Source organism: Elephantulus edwardii, unplaced genomic scaffold (assembly GCF_000299155.1).
Source record: "Elephantulus edwardii isolate Elephantulus edwardi_28Jun2011 unplaced genomic scaffold, EleEdw1.0 scaffold00022, whole genome shotgun sequence".
NCBI classification, from domain to species: Eukaryota; Metazoa; Chordata; class Mammalia; order Macroscelidea; family Macroscelididae; genus Elephantulus; species Elephantulus edwardii.
In genome coordinates, this window is record NW_006399772.1 from 16,289,892 (window position 1) to 16,303,178 (window position 13,287).

The following is a 13,287-nucleotide window of genomic DNA, read 5'->3' on the forward strand; positions in this document are numbered from 1 at the left end:
GCCAGGAAATCAAAAGACAAATTGTATTGAGAAAGTCTGATGTCAGGGACATTTCCATCCAGAGTACTGAAGACCAACTATGTCAGTCTGGAGATTAAAGTGTGCCTGATCCAGACCATGGTCTTCACAATTATATGCTGTGCATCAGAAAGCTGGACAGTAACTAAGGATGATAGAAGGAGAATTGATGCCATTGAGCTGTAGTGCTGGAAAAGAGTGTTGAATATAGCATGGACTGCTAAGAGAACAAACAGGTTCATCCTGGAGAGGGGAAAACCAGGCTACTTCTTGGAGTCTTGGATTCTGAAGCTCCATCTGACATACTTTGAGCATGTTGCAAGGAGGGCCCAGTCCTTGGAGAGTGACATCATGCTTGGGAGGGTGGAGGGACAGCACAAGACACTAAGACCCTTGATGAGATGGATTGACTCAGTGACTGGGGTAACGGGGGTAGGTGTATCAGAGACAATCAAGGATGGCTCAGGATAGAGCAGGGTTCAGAGCTGTTGTACATAAAGTTGTTACGAGTCACAGGTGACTTGATGGTACATAACAACAAAGACAAAAACCAGGTTATTACGTAGAGATGAAATACAATATGGAAGAAAATTGAGTAACTTGGACTTTCAGCTACATAAGACTTTTGTGTATAATGTCAGAGACTTCATTCACAGACCATTGGAGGTTGGTTTGGGGACCTCAGATTTGCATGCATGTATATTAAACAGAATGCTTTAAGAAATGGAACATTTAACAAGTATTGAACATGTAGTAAAATCCTACCCTCTTCTTAGGGTGATGCACTTAAAAGGTTACCTGACAGGTTGTTGCACACACATGCAAATATTGCCTGGTTACCAAGTAATGCATTTCAGAAGTGTTCTGTCCTGTTACCTCTTATCATTTCATCATTAATAAGATAAATGATAAAAGGTGGTGGTTATTTTTATCACTTAATAACTTCCTCTGAGAGGGTTTAAATGCCAACTGGGTGCTTTTGGTTTTGAGTGTTATTCATATCTAAGTGAATATTTCTTTTACATTTTCTTCTTGAAAGTGTCAACCAATGTTGACTAATAAAAATCGATCACTTTTTACTTTTATAAAATGAAAATATTTTTTCAAAGAAGATATGCTGTGATCTCAAATCAAAGTGGAATACAAGTAAATAATAAAGTGCCTTTTATAGGTTGGGTTAGTCTCAAGCAAAGGAAGATTTCGTTGGAAGTTGATAATTTTACTTCCAATTTCAGTGAGATTTATTGGTGAGGTGGTGACATGGCTTTCCTGCCACCAACCTTAACACCTCCCTCATAATCAGATCTGATATGTAACCTTTGTACAGGTCCACGGTGTCTCCGGAAGGTTCAGAGTTGTCATAGTGACCATCAAATTATGAGCTACTCCAGGGCTCGGTCACACAGAGAGTGAAGTTTCCCAGGACACTGAGTCATTATTAAAGCAGAAAGAGCCTCTAAATGACTCCCTTATTAGCTCAGCCAGCGTGTGGCTGTAAAACGTGGAGCTGACAATGCAGCGATCACCACTTCCCACGGGCTGTCTTCAATGTCACAGACTGTGTCATAAAAAACCGTCATGTTATATGTTGCTTTTTCAGGCCAAATATCTTTATCTCTCTCTCTCTCTCTCTCTCTATATATATATATATATGTTACATACATATCTGTTATATACATATATATCTGTTATATATATCTCTGTTATATATATATCTGTTATCTATCTATCTATCTATCTATCTATCTATCTATCTATCTAAGTTGCAGGCAACTAGATGCCACATAATAACAACAACATGACTTTTGCTCAAAGAAGTTGTGTTCTAATCCCAAATTAGCAAAGTAGATAACTTTGACTTTGTTAAATTTGAGGCATATTGGAGTTTAGTAGAGTAAGTAAAAAAGAGTTGAGTTAGAACACTTTATTCCATATAAAACAATTGTGGTCAAAAGTAAAAAAAAAAAGAAAGAAAGAAAATCTGGAAAAAAGCAAATAGTGAATCCTGTGAAGTGAACAACTTCACTTTAGAGAAGTAATTTCCTGTGGTTCACAGTGATGTGAAGCAGTGTTGTTGAAGAAACAGTATACTTTTTAGGGGAATAAAACTGGAGGTGGGAAGTGGGTGGATTGAAGTAGAAGAGATAGAATTTGGAAAGAGGAAGAACACATCTGCACATGACTTTAAGCATATAAAGGAAAGGACACAACATTTAAAATTGTTGCTTTACTTCTTTTAAACAATGACTTGAGAGTGGTTTGCTGAGAGCTTCTTGATCAGCCAGAGGCTTCCTAAAGTACCTTTTAGGAAACAGAACCAGGAGACAAAGGCAAATTTGGTTGGTTTTTTTTTTAAGGTATATAAACTATTTATTAACGGATGAGGCCTACAGACTTATTTCTTCTTGGACACACCCACAGTACGGCCCCGACGGCCAGTGGTCTTGGTGTGCTGGCCTCGAACTCGAAGGCCCCAAAAGTGACGCAGCCCTCTGTGGGCACGGATCTTCTTCAGTCGCTCCAGGTCTTCACGGAGCTTGTTGTCCAGACCATTGGCCAGAACCTGACTGTATTTCCCATCCTTCACATCTTTTTGTCTGTTCAAGAACCAGTCTGGAATCTTGTACTGGCGTGGATTCTGCATAATGGTGATCACACGCTCCACCTCCTCTTCAGTAAGCTCTCCTGCTCTCTTGGTGAGGTCCATGTCTGCTTTCCTCAACACCACATGAGCATATCTTCGCCCTACACCCTTAATGGCAGTGATGGCAAAGGCTATTTTCCGCCGCCCATCGATGTTAGTGTTGAGTACTCGCAAAATGTGCTGGAACTTCTCTGGGATGACTAGAGATATGGCGGCGTGTAGGCCTCCAGTGGAAGGCAAATTTGTTTTATGGATAGTTGATGGACACATGAATGAAAATAACTTAGGATCAGAAGATACCTCCTTCATAAAAAACACTAGGCTATGGAAATCAGAATAGAGCAAGGAAACACTGCATGGTTCAAAATTGGGAAGGGAGTATGCCAGGAATGTGTCCTGTCTCCATACTTTTTCAATCTGTATGCAGAATAGATTATCCGGGAGGCTGGGATCTATGAGGAGAAATGTGGGATCAGGATTGGTGGAAGATCTATCAACAATCTGTGTTATGCAGATGACACAACCTTGCTTGCTGAAACTGCAGAGGGTCAAGGACTACAGCCTTCAATATGGATTGAGGCTCAATGTCAAGGAGACAAAGATTCTCACCACTGGACCAATTGGCAGCATCAGGATGGATGGTGAAGAGACTGAGATTATTCACAGCTTTAGTTTGTTTGGCTCCACAGTCAACACTCTTGTACCAGTAGCCAGGAAATTAAAAGACATTGTGATGGGAAAGCCTGCTGTTAGGGACCTTTCCAAAGTTCTGAAGAGCAATTGTGTCACTCTGGAGACTAAGATGAGTCTGATACAGGCCATGGTCTCTGCAATCACTTGTTATGCATCAGTGAGTTGGAAAATGACTAGGGAGGATAGAAGGAGAATTCATGCTTTTCAACTGTGGTGCTGGGGAAGAGTGTTGGGGGTACCATGGACTGCAAGGAAGACAAACAGATTTATCATGGATAGAGTTAAACCGGTGGCTCCTTGGAGGCAAGGATTCTGAGGCTCCGTCTAACATACTTTGGACATGTTATAAGGAGGGACCGGCCCTTGGAGAAGGACATCATGCTTGGGAGGGTGGAGGGACAGCGCAGGAGAAGAAAGCCCTTTATGAGGCGGATTGATTCAGTGACTGGGGTAATCGGGATGGGTGTGTCGGAGACAGTTCGAATGGCACAGGACAGAGCAGAGTTTAGGGCTGTTGTACATAGGGTCGCTATGAGATGCAAGTGACTCGATGGCACATAACAACAACAAAATCATGGAAATCATGCCTACAAATAGACAAACTTCACATAATTTATATTCATGACCTATAAATTTAGGGTTAACTTAACCCTATTATCATGTGGTTGGAATACATTTTAGTTCCTCAGTCTTAGATCTCCTGAGAAGGCTTCAATACTCTGACACTCTCCATCGTTCACCAAATCATCAAACTTAGCATAACAAAAATCAGCCTCCATGGATATTATTGACAAAAAAATGGATTCCTCCCACCCACTTTTAGTTTAAAAGTTCTGATGCTGATTAACAATAACAACAACAATTATACCGTTCAAGAGAATTAAGGAAAATGAAAGCTCTTATTTAGGAATACCAAAGATAAGGACTGGGGGGTGGGGGAGAGGGAAAGCTGACTAAAGCATTATAAGAGTGGAATAAGAGGGAAGAAAATTCTACAAAGAAAGAATTTTAACAGGGTGTCCTTGGACAGCATTCTGTAAGGCAGCACGAAGTGGGCAGGAGCGCTGTGTGGGGGCATTTTGTGTACAAAGAACCAGATGACAGGAATGAGGATTTCAAAGCCATTTTCATTCTGGGAACATATGGAACTTTTAAGAGTGGTAGGAGATTACTTACACAATTTCGTTTTTCTCCTCTTAACAAATTTTATCAACATTATCAAATATCTGTCATTTTATAAGAGATTAATAGAATAGTATCAGTTGGGTTATTTTCAGTCTGAAGCGACAAGGATTCCCAGCTTAGTTGAGAGAGAGTCTTTTCTCCCATATATCTGGTCTAGAGGTGGTAAATAATACCAGTTGGTTAGGTCAGTGGCTCAAAGACTTTATCCAGGTTTGTTTGTTCACTTTTTTTCATCTAGGCTTTTCGGTCCTTCACTTTGGCCATTCTTGGCGTGTGAGTGTTGTCTGTCTTCATGGTCCCAGTGGTCTGTACAAGTCCCAAACACAGAATGATAATACGTGCCAATAGGCAGAGGAAGACAAGACTTTCTCATTTGTATTTCACTTAGATGTCTGAGAGCTGACTTTAACAACTTGTTGGCCAGAATTGTTTTCATGTCTACTCTATCATTGGTAAGAAAGCCTGGTCATGGGATCAAGACCAGCCTTCCTGAAAGCATGTGGTCCCATAAAGGAAGTTGGGAATCTGAACATAATTCTATGTGAGTGATAAGAATGAGTGTAGGCTGGAGAAGGTGATACCAAGCTGCTCCTTGGAGGCAAGGATTTTTAAGTTCCATCTCACATACTATGGGCATATTTCCAGGAGGGACTAGTCTTCAGAAAAGGGCATCATGTTTGGAAGGGTAGAGGGACAGCACAAGAGAGGAATTCCTTGGACGAGAAAGATTGACTCAGTGACTGGGTAAATGGGGGTAGGTGTGTCAGAGGCAATGAAATTGGCTCAAGATAGAGCAGGGTTCATAGCTGTTGTACATAGGGTTGCTATGAGTCAGAAGCAACTTGATAGCACATAACCACAATGGAAATTAAAATTAAAAGCCATTCTTAAGTAGAATCCAAATTGTCAAATGTATCTTAATAACAAATTAACAAAATCTTTGAGCAATTTGTTCAGTGGTCAATATTTGCTCTTGCATTTTAAAAAACAATTAAAATAATTGTCATTTTAGTACTATGTAATAGAAATATTTCAGTGTCATAAGTGTTGTGGTCAGTTCAGCTTGGTGTTGGTTTTTTGAGTGCCTTCACATAATTATTTTGGCTGGATTCATTCTCAACAAATACCTCTCATGATGAATGAAACTTGGCAGCTCACCCATTCTCCATAATTTAGAGAAATACTGGCTTGCCTCCCAAGTGTTTGGGAATTTGTTCCTCCCTCTTACAGCTTTTTCATCTGAGAGAATTTGAACAGTTTTGCAAGTCCCCTTGGAACTCTGTTGGTAATTTCCTAGACCTCCAGGAGATACTGATGTCAAAAAATAGAGGAATGCTGAGAGGAAACCTTCAACTACACTGTGAAAAAGACAGACACTGATTTGATCTAACTTAGGTAAAAAGAAAGAGTGTCTTGGAACACAAGAATGGATTCTTCTGAGTCTCAAGAGGTTCTGCTCTCTGAAAGTGGAAGTGCATTGAGAGTGGTAGGCCCATCTCTGCTCCGTTTCTGCTTTATTCTTTTTTCTTTTTCACACTAGCTTTCCTGACTTTTCATGCTGGTAGTAGGTGGATGATACTTTCTTTTCCATGACATAATATCTCATTTGCAACATGATAAGTCCAGACTTTCTGAATGTTTCTCAATTCTGACTGAATTCTTAGGTGAGAAAATCTGATCTACAGATAGGCAAACAATGTCTTAGGCTAAGTAACTTGCACAATGTCACAAAGCTAGTAAATGGCAGATATGGCATTTGAGTCTAGGACAGTCTAGGTGTAAAATTTGGTAACAGTTCAACGAAACATGTGACCTTAAGATTCCAAGAAAATCGCTGGATTGACTTAGTTCACTATCTTTCTTGGAAGTCTGATTTGGGAGCTTGCTATCATTGCTCTTCTCTCTTCATCAATCAATACCTGGCCAAAATATCTTTCCTTGTGTATTAAAACCTGAAATCCAGGTATTGAAAGTGTTGGGTAAGCCATCAGTCTATCAAATCCTATAAACAGATCTACCTTCCACGTTGTTGTTGTTGTTACATACCGTAACCATGTCTCCTCGACATTCTGTTTGTGTGACAGCATCATCTTGGCCAAAAAGCCATAGAATTGTAGACTGAAGCACTGAATTATTCTATAATCCTCCTCCTTTGCCGTATTTTTTTTATATTAGGTACATTGTTAGGAGTGTCATTTCTTTGTCTTAACGTGACAAGTATCTCATAATTACAGAGTACTTGGCAGTTGAGAAAGACCTTCACGTAATGATCTCATTTTATTCTTATAATAAACTAGGGACAAAAATAGAGCAGGAATTATTTATTTGATCTTAGAGATGAAGAGAAGGAAGGTCACAAGGATGAGGTGATTTGCTCCAGAAAAGAGAATTTAACTCCTTGAGGAGTCTATGGACTAGATGCTTAGGATTAGAAGAGCACTGTCTGAACTCAGTAGAAGTAGATGTGGCAGCATGGGGACTATGTCTTACCACAGCATCCGTTTTATATAATGGATTTTATTGATGGGGACAGTTCTCTTTTGTGTGGCTAGTGATAATATTGTCTCCTGTTTTATGCATTATTTGGTATCTCTATGCATAAATGGTATCTCTATTTGCAACTTTTTGAGAAAGCGCCATACCACCTTCCACAGTGGTTCCACCATTTTACACTCCCACCAACAGTGAATAAGGGTTCCATTTTCTCCACAACCTTGCCAGCATTTGTTGCTTGCTGTTCTGTTAAATTTTGCTATTCTGACTGGGGTGAGATGATATCTCATAGTTGTTTTGTAAGTCTACAATTTCATTCATCATTTACAATTTCATTTTTTTTTGGATCCACAATGACAAAGTGAGGAAGGCTGAATCTCTGACTTCCACTACCTACAAAGGAGAACTATCCCCATCAATAACATCAAGTATATAAATCCAGTCTTTTGACTCTTTTTACTAATCACACAGTCCAATATTCATTGTAAACATTGTGAGGTTTATTAAGGTATAAGTTTGGAGGGTGGCAGGGGGAAGCAAAGGCATGGTGAAAGTTTAGGTTCAGTCCAGCAACACAAATAAACCTCTGGTTTCCTCAATCTTCCAGCAAATCTTATCTCAAAGCCATCCTAAGTCAGCTCTTCTGGCTCTGTCTCCAGGGTTCTGTCAGGTTATGCCTCACCACACTCTCTCCAAAGTCAGACAAGCTCTTCTTTTTCTATTGGCCCCACAGCTGTTGATGATGCAGAAGATTTTTATCAGTGGCGAATCATGTGAAAAGCCATTTTCAAAAGTCCTAGTAAGGCAACTGTTTTACTATCTTAAAAATATTTTAGTGTATCTGAAAGTGTTTCTTTAATGTTTTCATGCATTGTTGTTGTTGCTGTTAAGTGTTGTCAAGTCGCAGGCGACCCTATGAAGGAGAGTCCTCGACACTTGGGTGCCTTTCATCCTCTCTCCAGGTTCATAGAGTTTCTGGAGGCAAGCTATTATGGAAGTGGATGCCACACCTCCTTCCAATTTAATGCATAGAAAGTCAAACAAATGTCAGATAGATACAGTACCTAATTGTTCCAATGTACGTATTGCTGTTGTTGTTAACTGCCATCGAATAGTGGACAACTCATAGCTACCCTATGAATGAAAGACCTGAACATTGGTATAACTTTCATCATTTCTCCAACTTTATAGCGGTTTCTAGAGGCAAGCTATTTTGGAAGTGGATGCCACTCCTGCTTCCAAGCTTGTTTTAATTGGGGAGCTCAACCAAACACTGTCCACCATGGGTAACCATTATCACATTTGTCAATCAGTGTCACAGTGTTTAGCTTCACAGCCACCACAAGTTATCGCTGTACAGCAAATGGACAGATCAGTGTTATACCACTTAGAATGTTTGACCAAATTTCTTTTCCAATTGGAGGCTGAATACAATCAACCACAGGCATGTGGTTTAGAAAGTAGATGCCATTCCTGCTTCCAAAGCTTAATCAATCTCAGAGCTCTGCCAAACACTTCCCATGTTGGGTAGCCATTATGGTGTCTGGCACACCTATGACACAGTTGTTCCATTATGGCATTTGAGACTCCAATGGCAAATGGTTCAGTGTCACAGCTAACCCAGATTACCTCAGCAGAGCATCAGTCCTCAGAACCGAGCGAGGAAATAATGCATGGTTCAAAATCAGGAAAGCAGTGTGTCAGGGATGCATCCATACCTTTTCAATCTATATACAGATTCTGATATAGCATTAAAAATACCAGAAAAACATAAATCTATCCCCAAAATCATGAGTCAACAGCTGAGTGGCCCCCAACATTTTGTGTTATATTGCGCCCTAAACATGTGTTTTAAATCCTGACTTCTGTATTTATTGTTATCATTTCATTGGGAATGGATTGTCTATCTAAGGTTATTCATGTAGAATTAGTGGGGAGCTTATTTTGAGGCAATCACTTTTGAAATGTAATAAAAATTAAACAAGTGAGTAAAGATGGGGAAGGGAGATGCCAAGCCATGTGAAGAACTCCCAGCAGCAGAAGCTTCAAAGAGACAAGAACCTTCGTCAAGGGGACAGAGACAAAGAGCTTTCTCTAGAGCTGACACCTGAAATGTGGACTTCTGTTGTTAGGGGCTGTCAAGGACCACTCATAGTGACCCTTTGAATAGGTCTGAATCCTCTTCTATCCTGTGCCATTCTCATCATCTCTGATACACTTGAGCCCATTGCTGCAGTCACCATGTCAACCCACTCATTGGGGATCTTCCTCTCTTTCACTGACTTTCCACCTTTTTAAATATCATATTGCTTTCTAAGAAATAGCCTCTTCTAACAAGAAAAAGGAGCCCTGGTTGTGTTTTGGTTAAAGAATTTGGCTGCTAATAAAAAGGTCAATAGTTCAAACAACTAGCCACTCTTTAGAAAAAGATGCAACAATCTTACTTCAAGATATACAGTATTATAAAGCTGATAAGCAGTCTACTCTGTCCTATCAGATTGCTATGATTCAGAGTCAACTTGCTGGTGGCAATTTTGCTTTTTCTTTTTGTTTGAAATTTTTATTTTGTTTTGCGTGTGTGTATATACACCTACCATCGAGTTGAATCTTACCGGCACAGAAAGATTGTCCCTCCTTCTCCAGTGGGACATATGGTGGATTCAAACAACACATCTTCAGGATTGCAGTGCAGCTTCTTGCCACTAGGCCACCAGAGCTCCTTATTGTTTTGCATTTTAAAATAGTTTTTTTCTTTCTTGTGAATTTGAATTTTTTTTTAAACTGTGGGAAAACAAATTTGTCAAAACTATCCACTTGTGGTATTTCTTTTAAAAAAGCAATAGATAAACTAATTCACTCATATATACTCAGTACACAGCGAACTCTTAAAAGGAGAAACCAGGTGAGATTTTACTCATGTGGGCTTGTCCAGTGGGACTGCATGTATAACCAGCAAGTTCTGGGAGCAAGCAGCCAGGTCTCTTATGGGTCAGGGCCAACCAAAGGCAACCTTGGAACGAGATAAGCCTGGGTTTTAATCACAGGCTCACTGTTGACCAAAGGTATGACCTCAAGGAAGTTGCAAAACCTCCTTGAACTTGTTTCTTCATCAACAAGACATTAAAGTCAACCTTTCCTGCACAGAGTGGCAAGAATTACATGTGCTGTGCAAAAAGAGAATAGAATAGTGAGGAACCCAATTATTTATTTGACCACATCCCATCCTTTCTGCTCTTTAATGCCTCTGTCATTGTGAAAACATTTCAGACAAAGAGGAAGTTCACTCCCTTGTATGATTAAACACGTGATTAGTGTCCATGAGAATCACCAAGTGCAGATGAACTGGTTGTGGCTTCGCTCGAGGGAGAGTGCAGCTGCGTTCCAGCCTATTATCACTCATCAAGTTGAATGATCTGGCTTCTCTTCTGTCTCACACAAAGACTGGATGTGCGTGTCAAGTCTTGGCATCTCCTTAGAGATGACTAACTTGGACTTTGCTCACATAGAACTTATGTCTGACAAATAATGAAGCATTAGAATGCATATAATTAGTGTCATTATAGAGATACCTACAGGCAACTATAGGAAAGCAGAAGAGAGACATTGAAACGAGACAAGAGGTGTGGGGAGTGGTTCCAGGAACTATGATTTAAAGGATGTGGAGGGGATTGTAGAGAAGACTGTTCCAGACAAAGGAGTGACATTCATTATTATTAATAATATTATTAGTTACAGAAAATGTTTCGTAACTATGAAGAGTCCATATCTAGGAAAAGATAGCAATAAATAAATTAGAGAGGTTCCATTTCTTACAACTCTTAAGATTGTACTAGAAGAGGAGCTGTTGTTGTTGTTATGTGCCGTCGAGTCGCTTGCAACTCATAGCGACCCTAAGTACAACAGCCCTAAACTCTATTCTGTCCTGTGCCATTCACACTCTCTGACACCCATCCTGATTACCCCAGTCACTGGATCAATCCACCTCATTGAGGGCCTTCCCCTCCTGCACTGTCCACCCTACCAAGCATGATGTCCCTCTCCAAGGACCGGTCCCTCCTTACAACATGTCCAAAGTATATTAGACGAAGCCTCAGAATCCTTGCTTCCAAGGAGCCGCCTGGTTTAACCCTTTCCAGGATGAATCTGTTTGTTTTCCTAGCAGTCCGTGGTACCCTCAACACTCTTCTCCAGCACCACAGCTCAAAGGCATCAATTCTACTTTGATCCTCCCTAGTCATTGTCCAACTCACTGATGCATAACAAGTGATTGCAAAGACCATGGAATGTATCAGATGCACCTTAGTCTCCAGAGAGACACCATTGCTCTTCAGAACTTTGGAGCTAGACAATAATAATTTTACTAGAAAAAGATAGTGTTAGAGATTGCTTTGGGTCCATCCAAAATATATATTGACACTAATTCTATAGCTATGGATATAATTAGAGAACCATTTTCTTTGAAATAAACAAAAGCCTAGATTACGGATAGAAGAGAAGCTGGATTAGGGGTGATCATGCTGCGAAGATTTCAGGGAACCAAGGAATAGAAGCTGAGAAGAGGGAATGCTTCCTCTAGAGCTGATGCTTTGAATTCACACTTTCAGCTGAGAAAACATTTTCTTCATTAAGATCACTCCTTTGTGGTCTTTCTGTTATGGCAATGGTAAAAGACTAAGACATAATGCCTTGAAAGACTGATTCAGGCAGGGTGGTGGTTGGGGTAGCAGTGGTGATAGGTGGGATAGGGATGCAATCTGAGAACAGCAGGTCAGGTGACCTCTTCAGGGAAGTGCTGTTGAAGCTGTGATCTTAACATTCTCAGGGAGCTCACAGTATGATCATATCAGGTAGAGCAAAGAGCTATAGCAAAAGTGTTGAGGGGAATGAACATAAGTGTTTTGAGTTACCAAAGACCAGAGTGACTGCAGTGCAGAGGGTGAAAAGAGGGGCAGATGAGGAGATGGAAAGATAGGCAGGTGCAAAACCTGTGAGCCACACCCCAAAGTTTGAGTAAGATGAGGTTAAAGACCTTAAAGTATAGGAGTTTGAGATGGCAAAAGGGCAGGGACTATGGAGTGGTGAGAGGTGAGTTAGAAGGAAGGAAGCAGATTGTGACAAGTCTTATATGGGTAATATTTACTTCTGCTTAATGCTATACAAAGAGTCACCAGAAGTCATGACTAAAGTAATTCAGAGACTTATGTTCATGTCTTCAAGAAAGGCTGAATGCCTAGTCTTGCTTGTGTTTTTAAAAGCTCTTGAATCCAAGTTCTCAACACACAAGCCCCACTTTGAACTCAGGATTTCCGCCATCATATGTACCCTATATTCTGATTAATGTAATAATTCTTCTTGAAACGCTCAGATATTCTTGCTGTGATGATGGTATCTGTCAGATGGAATGTTAAACTAGGCAGGTTGTGTTTCATAGGCAGAGGATACATCTTACTATGAGTTGGTGAAATCTGTGAACATATATGTTACATTTGTTTATTAGAACATGGGAGAACTTTGCTAATACTCCATGAAGCAGTTCTACATGCTAGTTCTAGATTTTGTATCCTTGATCTCCCCTTAATTTTGGTCAAAAGATTTTAAAATTTATTTTTCAATGAGTGTGACTAAAACTATTTTTGTTCTAGACTGTCTTGAAGCTAGGGATCACATGACACAATTCTGGGCACAGTAGTCTTTCCTGAATGAAAAGGTACAGGCTGGCTAGGAGGAAGTCCTTTAGTGCTGTTCCTTTATTTTTCTGGTCTTTTGAAAAATTTCTGTGACTCATTTAATGCTTGAGGTGTTCTAATTTTTTTAAACAAGATGCAAATCAATATGCCGAGCTGAGGATCGCTCCTCTATTTAGACTATGGCTAAATATCTCTTGATATTTGTACTATTCAGAGCCAAGCTATAGGCAAAATTGAGGAGTAAGGTGATTTGATGAAAACCGTCTCAGAGTTGGTTACGATGAAAGTTCAGTAACATCTCTGTCTCTCCAAATAACTATATAGCTAGAGATCAAGTTAGATCGAGACCTAAAACACTGATTGCTATCGAGTTGAGTGGAACTGACTCATAGCAGATCTTCTAGAGGGTTTCCAATGGCTATAAACTGCACAAGAGGAAATTGCTTGCTTTTTCTCCTTCAGAGCTTCTGACGGATTCAAACTGCCAGTGAGATGCCAGTTTAAAATTCACAGTACAGCTGCCTCTGGGCTCTGCCATCAGAACTCCCAAGATATACAGATCTTCTT

The 13,287-nt window shown here is 40.1% G+C and overlaps 1 pseudogene; it reads right to left on the reverse strand.

Annotated features, from left to right (window-relative positions):
• Nucleotides 1–2,413: 2,413 nt before the first annotated feature.
• Nucleotides 2,414–2,932, reverse strand: LOC102874127 (annotated as a pseudogene).
• Nucleotides 2,933–13,287: the final 10,355 nt, after the last annotated feature.